At 47.8% G+C, this 12,116-nt stretch overlaps 1 non-coding gene across 1 annotated transcript; it reads right to left on the bottom strand.

Moving 5' to 3' along the window:
- Positions 1–1,852: 1,852 nt before the first annotated feature.
- Positions 1,853–1,924, bottom strand: TRNAW-CCA (transfer RNA tryptophan (anticodon CCA)). The gene has a single exon. It is a non-coding gene; the product is annotated as a tRNA-Trp (tRNA).
- Between the last annotated feature and the right edge of the window lie 10,192 nt (positions 1,925–12,116).

Genomic DNA, 12,116 nt, shown 5'->3' on the forward strand with positions numbered 1-12,116 from the left:
TACCCAGCTCTCTGCCTGTTCAGCCTGCGCTTCCCCACTAAGCTCCACCCCCAGTGTTGACCCATTGAGTGTCTGCTCGGTGAGCAGCATACTCCGTTCCATGTTGTCGATGCTCCTCAGTACCGCTATCTGAGCACTTAGATCCAGGATTTGGGCTTCCAAGTGCACGATATGCTCACATCTCTCGCAGCAGTATGGATCCTTGAGCGGTAGCTCAGGGAATGCATACATTGCGCAAGATGTACACTGCACGGCTCCGGCCAACATGGACGTCATTCTAAATGTGGGGATACAGTCAGTATATGTACAAGTACAAAACACAATTATATATATATAGGTGTATGGACGGGGATCAATTAGGGATGTGCAAGTGTATCGATTAGATATCGGCGCGGGATCAGTTAAGTATGGACGGGGGATCAATTAAGTATGGACGGGGGATCAGCTGAGTGGGTCAGGTGGATTAATTAAGTATGGACGGTGTGTCAATTAACTATGGACTGGGATCAATAAGTATGGACTGGGGAAATAATTAATTGTGGACTAGGGAATCAATCAATTAATTATGGACAGGGGGTTAAATAAATAGGATGGGGGGTAAAGCAAATAAATAGGTATGGACGGTGGGTCAATTAACTAAGGACTGGGGATCAATAAGTATCAATAATATCAATAAATATGGACTGGGGAAATAATTAATTGTGGACTGGGGAATCAATCAATTAATTATGGACAGGGGTTAATTAAATATGGTGGGGGATAAGGCAAATAGATAGGGACTGGGGATGAGTAAAAGTGGACAAGGGGAATCTATTGAATAGGACAAGGGGGATCAATCAATTATGGGCTGGGGGGTCAATCAGTTAAATGTGGTCAGGGGGATCACATTAATATGGACGGGGGGTGGTCGGGGATCAATTAAATGAGGACGGGGGGTCAATTTAACGTGGTCAAAGGGATCAGTTAAATATGGACAGGGGTGTTCAGGGGAATCAATTTAAATATGGACGAGGGGTGATCAATTAAATATGGACGGGGGGTGATCAATTAAATATGGACTAGGGAATACAATACAATTACAATACAGATACAAATACAATACAGTACAGTACACACTTGGGTTCAATAGGGCCGCTTATCGCGGCCTCCTGCCCCTCACTCACCTCCTCTAGGGACGCTGCTCGCTATCACAGCGCGCTCGTCCCTCCGGTCGCCTCTTACCGGTCCTCCTGATCACCTCCTGGTCACCACCACCTGGCACCCTCCTCCGGCCGGCACTGCACGCTGCCACAGCGCTCTCTTGTGCTCGTCCCTCCGGTCTCCTCCTACCGGTCCTCCCGGTCCGCTCGGTCACCTCCGCCTGCCTCTCCTCCCTTCCCAGGAGCTCTCTCCACACACAGCACAACTCTTGCAGCACACGGTTACAAAAAGTAACTTTCCACCCATAATATAACTCACTTAAAAAGTGCATGAAGAAATCGTGGCACACCTTCTCGAAATTTGCTACTTTTACTTAAAGACTGAAAAAGAAAAAAAACACGGACGAATGAACATCTTGATATTGGGAATGCAGGGATTTCCAGTTTAAAATTTAGAGTCTAGTAAAGAACGCTTTTTTCTTATGGATTCAAAGATAACAATGCTATGATCAAAATGAAAGGAGATCCCAACATACCTTAAATATTCAATGTTTTGATTTTGCTTCCTGATTATTTTTCTCATGAAATAATTGTTTATAAGATATTAATCTATAAAATTCAACTAAAAGACACTTTTTCAGACACTGTGCTGACAGATAGCAACACAGCTTCAATTTTAATCCAGACATGGGTTAAGTAATGAAAAAGTTGCTTGAACTTGGCGTGATTTGAACACGCAACCTTCTGATCTGGAGTCAGATGCGGTACCGTTGCACCACAAGATCATTCAAAAAGAAACTTTCCGCCCATAATTCACTTGAAAAGTATGTGAAGAAATTGCGCAAACCTTCTCGAAATTTGCTACTTTTGCTCACAGACTGAAAATGACATAAACAAGGACGAATGAACATCTTGACATTGGGAATGCAGGGTTTTCATGTTTAAAATTTAGAATCTAGTAAAGAACCCTTTTTTCTTATGGATACAAAGATGACAATGCTATGATCAAAGTGAAAGGAGATCCCGACGTGCCTAAAATATTCAATGTTTTGCTTTTGTTCCCCGATGATTTTTCTCATCAAAGAATTGTTTGTAAGATATTAATCTATAACATTCAACTAAAAGACACTTTTTTAGACACTGTACTGACAGATAGCAATAAAGCTTCAATTTTAATCCAGACATGGGTTAAGTTATGATTAGTGTTGAGCCACCCCCGTAGTGTTCGAGTTCGGTTCGGTTCGTCGAACACCCGTGTGTTCGTCGAACTGTTCGTTGAACTCCTTCGAACACCGTTAAAACCAATGGCAGGCAAGCAAAAACACATAGAAACACATAGAAAACACCATTAAAGGTGTCCAAAAGCTGACAAACTGCTCAGAAGACACAACTAACACATGGAAAAGTGACAAGTACATATAGTCATGCGAAAAGAAAAGAGGTGGAGGAGTGAAAGGAGGGGGAGACACAGATATAGGCATGTCATGCCCTTCTAAAATCCAAAAAGTGAGAAGCCGACACGTTCAGTCCGCTCCTGCCCGTGCCACCTCCATGTCGCCGGGTTTGTGCCAGAGCCGCGGTGAACCCTGATGGCCAGCCCCCCTCTCCCAATACTGGTGCCTGTCCGCTGGTGGGTCGAGCGAGCCCCCCTGTGGTGGAGGCAGCTCTAAGCTTTTTAATTTAAATTTCTCTCTAATTTGAATGAATACACTTTAAATCCATTTACAAGGATCTATTGGAGGGCAAGTCTCATTCCAGCAGCCGCGTAATTCCAGCTCCAGTAGCGTCCACTAAAGCTGCTGCAGTTAAAAAGCTTTTATAAGGATCGAGCTCGGCTGTCGACCGCAAGGCATCCTACTGCCAGTCCCAGCCCCTATGCCTTGGGGTGCCTCCTGATGCACTTCACTGAGTATCCCGTGGTCCCGAAGCATTTCCTTTGAAAAAATTAAGTGTCCAAACTACAGGTGGTGTAGCTTGCTTAACAGCCGGGATAATCCGCTGACTAGCAGACACTGCTTCTAGGCACAAAGTATTTCCTGGGCTAGATGCAGTTAAAAATTTGTAATTAGATACTCTCGTTGGATGCTGAGAAAGCATTCCATAGAGTCTCCTGGCACAACATATATGATTCTCTTAAAAAGCTTGGGGTAGGGGTCTAGGGGACCCTTTTATAGCCAAAATCATGGCCCTGTATCACAATACGTCACCTAGGCTGAATATAAATGGAACTTTAGCACCCTGAGGGCTCGGTTGCTACAGAGGTATTGCACCTCACCCAGAGGTGTGATATCTCACTCTCAGGTAAGGATGGAGTGTGGATCAGGACCCGACACCTGCATGCATTACACCACATTGCCGTGGGGCAGGGCGACCAATATGCCCCTGAGATGGGCACGACAGTCCCTGTCCCTGGCTGGAGTGGGGGGAGGGTACACTGAGGAAGGGGAACCCTGTAGTGCAGGAGCAGGGAGGAAGCAGTTCCTGGGTGCATTGAGAAGGGAGTATAAAAGGTGGGCACCATCTTAGTTCAGTGCAGAGAAGTCTGAGCAGAAGTGGCAGGGAGCAGGGGCTCTGCATGAGCTCTGCTCCCGAGGCGGGCCTAGTAACAGAGGCCCAGGCCTGGAAGAGGGAGAAGAAAGGAAGAGGAGCAAAGAAGGCTCCAGGAACGAGGAACGAAGGTATCCCAGGGGTGCGGATGGGCGAGTTGCCACCGCACGCCCGAATCCACCTGCGTGGAGGGGTCAGGCCAAAGGGGGAGACCGGTCCCCGAAACTAGTGGAGGCAGGAAACGACCCTCAGCTAGAAACCGGAGGCTGTGACATTTTATGTGGCGCAGCCCCTCGCTACACCCGCTAGGAGGGCAGCACATAGGGTCAGGGAAACTGGCCCCAAGTTTACCAAGAGGAGGCCCGAGGCACCCGGACAGAAGGGTTGGTAAGAAAGGCCAGACAAAGGACACACAAAGGGGGTCCTGTGAAGCGCTCCAAAGTTATCTGGGAGTTGCCTGAGCGCCTCACCTGGTGAGCACAGTACGACGTGGGCAGCCGTTACCTGCAGACGTGGTCTGGATAATAAGAACTGTCAGTAAAGTCCCTGGACTGCATCACTGACTCCGTGTCATTACTGCTGCTGCCCTGAACCATCACCCCCATCCTCCGCATACACTGCCCTGAGGCTATACTCCTCCCGTGGGGAGTTATGCTACGCTCTGCTGCACCCACAACACCAGCCTCAGCGGTCTGCCCTGGAGCGGCGGACATTTAAACATCAAAACCACATAAATAGTTCCGCCACTGGTTTGACCACCCTGAGCCACGGAACTGGGTCGCCGCCACGAAGACTACAACCACCAGCATCCACCAAAAAGGGTCCGGCTCCGGGTGTCCCAAGGCCCAGGGGGTGCATCAGAACATTTTCATCACCTTTCACAATCACCAATGGGACAAGGCAGGGATGTCCTCTGTCCCCTCTCTTATACATCCTAGTGATGGAGCACCTGCTCTCATCAATTCGCCATAACCCCAATATTAGGTGGATTGAGGTGGGAGGCACCGAGTACAAGTGCTCTCTATTTGCTGATGATGTCCTAGTATATATCACTCAATCACATATATCCATCCATGCTGTTATGGCTGAAATAGATCACTTTGTTACATGGTCAAATTTTAAAATCAATGCAGCGAAGTCTGAGGCCCTCGATGTCTCCCTCCCCAGATCCATATAGGATTCCATCTAGTCCAACTTTCCCCTTGCCTGGCCCTCACAGGGTATCAAATGCTTAGGAACTCCTATTCATAGAGACCTCTCCCATCTATGTTATCTTAATTTTGGGCCCTTTATTGAACAACTCCATACAGACCACGGTTGGCAAGTTAGAAATGTAAGATTCACTACGTGAACCACTGGTGTTTTGTGGAAAAGCACATGTACACTGTGTTCCAAATTATTATGCAAAAAGTGTTTAGGAGTGATAAGGGAAGAATTTGTTTGTTTGTCAGTTAAACTCATTGATGGTGATGTGTGTCAGGGCTCTTTATATGACTGTAAGCAATTGCAGACACCTGTGCTAATTAGTTTGGCAGGTGTGTCCAATGAAAGGCAAGACTACTTATGAAGTCTGTCTCACATTATTAAGCAGCCTACATTTTCTGCCAAAATGGGAAAGAAAAAGGATGTGTCGGCTGCTGAGAAGCAACAAATTGTGGAGAGTTTAGGTCAAGGCATGACTACAATCAACATTGTGCGATGATCAGGATGAAGTGTCTTGGCAATCAAGAAGTATGTAGCTGATTCACAGTACACACGTGTGCGTGCTGATAAGGGCAAATTGAGGACTCTTTCCTACAGGCAATTACGTCAATTTAAAAGAGCGGCAAAAAAACCTTGTCATAGCAGCAGACAAGTTTTTGAAGCTGCTGGTGCCTCCAACGTCCCCCGAAAAACAAGATGCAGGGTCCTTCAGAGGTTTGCAGCTGTGCATAAGCCATCCTGTCGACCTCCTCTATCCACTTCACACAAGCAGAAACGGCTTCAGTGGGCCAAACATTACATGAAGACTGATTTCAAAACTGTTTTGTTCACGGATGAGTGCCGTGCAGGGCTCGATGGTCCAGATGGATGGAGTGGAGGATGGCTGGTTGATGGACACCCCACGCAAACACGGCTACAGCGCCAACAAGGAGGAGGTGGAGAAATGTTTTGGGCTGGAATCATGGGGAGAGAGATTGTCGGCCCCTTTAGGATCCCTGAAGGCGCTAAAGATGAACTCCATAATGTATGTGGATTTTCTCAAACAGCAATTCCTGCCATGGTTCAAGAAGAAGAACCGTGTATTTCACAGCAAGATCATTTTTTTGCATGATAATGCACCATCTCATGCTGCACATAAAACATCTGCATCTCTGGCTGATATGGGCATAAAAGGGGACAAACTTATGGTGTGACCCACATGCTCCCCTGACCTCTACCCCATTCAGAACCTCTGGAGCATCATCAAAAGGAGTGTCTATGATGGCGGGAGGCAGTTCACATCTAAGCAACAGCTCTGGGAGGGTATTCTGTCCTCATGCAAAACAATTGAAGCAGAAACCATCCAAAACCTGACAAATTCAATGGACGAGAGAGTTCAGAAGCTCCTTTCAAACAAGGGGTCCTATGTGAAAATGTAACATCACCTAGAATAAAGTTTTGAGTTGAAAACTGTTTGATTTCAGTTTCTAATAACCTGCTAATGCTTATAATTTCAAAAATGACCATTTTTTTGGTCTTTATTAAAATGAAAAGGTTGATCGAAAAGTTTGGGGGATCTAAGAGTGTGGCAACCCAGTAGTCATGATTACTTCGAATTCTGACAATATGAGGGTCATGTTGCAGGTAGTGCAGCAAGAAGGCACTTATGTGCCTTGCGCATCTCGGAGCCCCAAAATTATTTTCTGGGCTAGATGCAGCTAAAATTTTAAAATTAATTTTAAATCTGGTGGAGCTTATTATAGATGGCCTAATAGAATCAGTGCTGCACACTGCTACAAATCTCAAATTATTTTCCAGTCAAGATACAGATAAACATGATTAGTAATTTTAAATTTGGTGGAGCTTATTATAGATGGCCTAATAGAATCAGTGCTGCACACTGCTACAAAGCCCAAATTATTTTCCAGCCAAGATACAGATAAACATGATTAGTAATTTGAAAGCTTAAAACGGTTGGTAGGGTGATTTTAACCAATCATCAAACTTTTACTCTCCCCATAATGACACAGGGGTAGAAAAGTCATTTCGGATCCATGATTTGTTCATCTTTATGAACGTGAGTCTGTCTACATTATCAGTGGAGAGCCACGTGTGCTTATCTGTCAGCACACCACCAGCAGCGCTGAACACACGTTCAGACAGAACGCTGGCTGCGGGGCATGACAAGATCTCCAAGGCGTAAGTGGCTAGCTCCGGCCATTTATCCAGATTGGAAGCCCAAAAAGAGCAAGGGTCCAGTGACACAGTCATGGCTTCAATGTTTACTTCGAGATACTCCTGTACCATCATCTCTAGGCGTTGACTATGTGTCAGACTTCTTGTCTCCTGTGGCCTTGCAAAGGATGGGCTAAAAAAGTGGTGAAATGATTCCGCAAAATTGATGTAACCAGCAGATACTGTGGTTCTGTTACGGTTTGAGTGCTGAACACTTGACGGTCCCACGGTTGGCAAGTTGGAACTGTGAGATTCACTACGTGCACCACTGGTGTTTTGTGGAAAAGCACATGTAAGATTCTGCAACAGTCTCTGCTGATACTCCTGCATGCGTGCATTCCTTTCTATGGCAGGAATAATTTCTGCAAATTTACTTTTGTACCGGGGATCTAACAGTGTGGCAACCCAGTAGTCAGGATTATTTCTAATTCTCACAATTCGAGGGTCATGTTGCAGGCAGTGCAGCAAGAAGGCACTCATGTGTGTTGCGCATCCAGGAGCACCAAGTCCCTGTTGTGTTGGTGGCGAGGTAACAATCATGCTTCCTTCCTCTGTCCTCTCCCCCCAACCTCGCACAACAGAAATGTGATCAAGGTCTCCCTCATCTGATGAGTCTTCCATCAGTTCGTCCTCCACTTCTTCCTGGGCTCCTGCACCTTCCTCACTAGTTTGGCTGCTACCATGCGCCCTGGTAAAACCATCTCCCCCACCCTCACATGCCTGCCGCCTTGGTGCTGCCGACCGTCTGGACCTTGCAGATGTTAGCCCTTCCGCATACAACTCCTCCTCCTCTACTTCCTCCACCTCCTCTTGTGCCACCACCTGACTCCGAATTCTGTTTAACATGTGCTCCAGCATGTAAATCACCGGAATAGTCATGCTAATAATGGCATCGTCAGCACTAAACATCTTCGTCGCCATTTCAAAACTGTGCAGAAGGGTGCATAGGTCCCTAATCTGAGACCACTCCTCCAGCGTGATTTGCCCCACCTCTGGATCTCGTTGGCCCAGGCTATACGTCAGAACGTATTGCACCAGGGCTTGTCGGTGCTGCCACAGTCGCTGCAACATGTGCAGAGTTGAATTCCACCGGGTAGGCACATCGCATTTTAGCCGGTGAAGTGGCAGGCCCAACGACTTCTGTAGAGATGTAAGTCGCTGAGCTGCTGGATGCGAACGGCGGAAGTGAGCACACAGCGACCGTGCCCTCTGGAGAAGGCCATCTAGTCTGGGATAGTGGGCTAAAAATTGCTGGACAACCAGGTTCAACACGTGAGCCATACAAGGCACGTGTGTGACATTGCCCCGGCGAAGGGCCGCACCCAGGTTTGCAGCATTGTCGCACACGGCCTTCCCTGGTTTCAGGTCCAGTGGCGACAACCATTCATGAAATTGGTTCTCCAGAGCTGACCACAACTCCTCAGCTGTGTGACTCACATTTCCCAGACATTTCAAAGTAAAAACCGCCTGATGACGTTGAGCCCTACTGCCAGCATAGTAAGGAGGTGTGCAGGATCCCTTCTGCGCAGTTAGAAAGCTTGTGGCATGACCAGACAGGCTTTGGGTGCAGGTGGAAGACCAAGAGGAGGTTGAGGAGGCAGAAGCAGTGGAGGAACTTTGACATAAAGAGGATTGACGCACAACTCGTGGGGACGGCAAGACTTGGACAGCAGCCCCTTGTCCTGCTGTCACCATAGTTACCCAGTGCCCAGTCAGCGACATGTAACGCCCCTGTCCATGCCTACTCGTCCAAGTGTCTGTGGTGAAATGCACCCTGTCACACACAGAGTTTCTCAAAGAAGCGGTGATGTTGTGTGCGACACGCTGGTGGAGCGCAAGCACACCTTTCTTTGAGAAGTAGTGCCGACTGGGCATCTGGTACTGGGGCACTGCGACGGACATAAGGTCTCGAAAATCCTCTGTGTCCACCAGGCGGAAAGGCAGCATTTCTGTAGCCAAGAGCTTGCAGATGGTGAAATTCAACCTCTTAGCTTTCTCATGGCTAGGAGGAAATGGTCTTTTACTTGTCCACATCTGAGGGACCGAGGGCTGGCTATTGTGCTTAGACGGGGTTGATAAGGGTGTACCCGGCAAACTGCCGGTCTGTGAGGAAGATGCAGGCAGACATGTTAGGTTGCCTTGATCCAAAGGTGGTGCTATCGATGTCGGACAGCGCTCAACACCAGCTGGTGTTACCACCTCCAAAGAAAATGATGACCTGCCAATCACGCTGGCTGTTCCGGTTAAAGAGGTGGCAGGTCTGCGCCCCAAAACAGGTGTGACTGCTGTCCCCCCAGTCACAGAGGATGAAGAGGCCGCGGATGCACAAGATATGGCAGACGGTGGTTGGCCCGGCCGGCTAGGCCGCATTGTAGCACACTGAGCTTCCCACTGCAACTTATGCTTCATGTCCATGTGCCGGTTCATGCATGAAGTACTCAAACTATGTATTTTTTGGCCTCTACTTAGCTTTTGCTGACAAATGTTACAGATAACACGAGTTGGGTCATCTTTATCGATCTGAAAAAATGCCCAGGCTATGCAAGGCTTAGCACCCATGCAACCTTGTCGGGGTAAAAGAGAATATATATTTTTGTAACTTTTATACTTTTGTAACTTTTATACGCTTTTTTGCTTATGTACTAACCACCATTTTGTGTCATATAACAATAAGCTTTCCTTGCTACATATTACTCAAATCGAAACTTAAACTAAGACAGTTCCAGTGTTGCCAAGATTTATTTCAGAGAAACGAAACAAGATTATAAGCTGACGGCTGCAATATCTGCCCAGAGACTGAGATAAGGAGATGTGGACCAATCAGGAGTGGCCACACACTGGACTTTCATGGCTTACCCCGCCCCGGACAACCCCTTTCCCCTCCCCATTATGTAGTGTATTTAGTTTTGTGTATGTAGGAATAAACACAGAACATTGCTGAGAACGTTGTCTGTAGTAGTCTTTTGAGCATGCTCTGAGTTTGAACCAGCTTGTTGTCTGACTCATTCTTTGAATGGTTGACCCATGCTCATAGTTTGAATTTGGAGTGACTGGAGGATGAGTGGAATGTCATCACGACCCCCACAAATGGCGCCCAACGTGGGGCGTGGCTAGCGGTACGCCGCCCTCCCGGACCCATATTGCTTTCTTCCCTGGTGGTGACCGCGGTGGCTGAATTTGAGGCCTGATCAACCTCCATCGAACACGGTAAGTTGAGATGTATTTTATATGTCTCACTTGCCTGTGTGTCAGCCGCAGTTTCTGTGGGGCTGTCAGGTTGGATCTGGGTGGGTGATCGGTCGAGTGGTGAGACCTCAGGCGTCCCGCACCACGTCCTGAACCAGCAAGTGTTAAAACGAGTGACGTCGCATGCCTGCGCGTGCTCGTGTGCACACCACCTCCTCCTCCCCCGGTCACTGTACTTTTCTTAGATAGCTGCCTCCCGTAACTGATAGTCGAGGTTTCAAAGCATTCCTGAATTGTAGTGTAAGGGAGAAAGAATCTGTGACAAATTGAGGAGTGCTCTTCGTCTAACACAGAGACTGCTGTAAAGTCAAGGTTAGGAAACAGTGTATTGAGGTGTCTCTACACTGTCGGGTGGTGCCGTGGTAGGAAAGGAGATAGATCGAGGTGTACTCTCTATCTCATCAGTGTATTGAGGTGTACTCTACACTGACGGGTGGTGCCTTAGTAGGAAAAAAGACGGATTGAGGGGTACTCTTCGTCTTATACAGAGAAACCTCATAAGGAGGGGTTCTGCTGTCAGTCAGGGTGCCGTGGTGAGTCGTACTGTAAAGTCGCCATTCAAGGTTAGGGAAGGGACAGATTGAGGTGTACTCTCTGTCTTATCAGTGTATTGAGGAGTACTCTACACTGACGAGTGGCGACCTGTAGACTGCACCAGTGATCTGAGTCGCGACAGATCATTGCATTCTATAAGAAAATGTTGTGTATATTCAAATTTGAAAGATCTCGTAAGTTGTGGAATGCTGCTGTAGGAGTTAAGCCAATTAGTGGAGTTACGGGAAGGCAAGAAGGCAAGAAGAATGTTAGGAATTTGTATAACATGATAAGCTTATCTAGTACAGGCAGGCTCCAGCCTTCAGTTTGGAAAGAATGTGTTACACAGAGAAAGGGAAAGTTGAGTGATTTAGGACTCCTGCACCAGGCTCAGACACATTTTAGAGTAGATGGTGCAGGGGGGAACAGAGAATGCCGAGCCTTTGTTCGGATACATGAAAGCTGCAGAATGTGATTTGTTATGTGACCCTAAATTGGCCGTAACCCCGTTGATGCCTGTTACTACACCTTTTTCCTGCCTCCAAGAACAATCCCACTTCCACTCTAACTCCTCCCTCCCACGGCCATCTTGCTACACCTCTTACTTGTTGTGGGAGGCCCGGAAAGCCCCAATCCGGCCTATATCCACTACTACATCCGTCCGGTGCATATTACCAGCCACCAGCACAGGTGGAAAAGCCCGCAGTCCCAGAGCACCCATCTGAAACTAATGTGACACTTTCTGCTCCAGTCCACGATGCTGAGACGCTTCCCCTGTTTCCTATGGGAGTCACTCACAACCCTGGGGATATCCTCCTCAACTCCCCAGAATTTCAGGCCAGACTGCTCTCCCTCCGCCAACATACTGTTACTCGAGACGATACGGAGCCAGATGAGGGATGGGCTCAAGATACTCCAGCCCCCCCTCCTTTACCCCATACGTCTCCTATGGCATCCTCCACCCCACATCCATTACCCGTACTCCGGCCCTTGCTCCAAGCAACTGCTGAAAGAGCACCACCCCCCAGCCTCTCAGAAGTTTGGGACCCCTGCCGCTCCCGTAATTTAGTAGACCCATCAGGACGCCCTGTCACTCTGTCAATAGGCTATGGTGACATCCTTACACATCGGGTGGGGGCCATTGTCAACCCTGCAAACACCTGTATGAGCCATGTTGGAGGATTGGCTCGCAAAATTTCCCTTGCTGCTGGTTCTACTCTGGCTGCAGAATGC

This window comes from Phyllobates terribilis, unplaced genomic scaffold, assembly GCF_046119375.1.
Source record: "Phyllobates terribilis strain yellow unplaced genomic scaffold, ASM4611937v1 Scaffold_11__3_contigs__length_659146591, whole genome shotgun sequence".
In the NCBI taxonomy this organism is placed as follows: Eukaryota; Metazoa; Chordata; class Amphibia; order Anura; family Dendrobatidae; genus Phyllobates; species Phyllobates terribilis.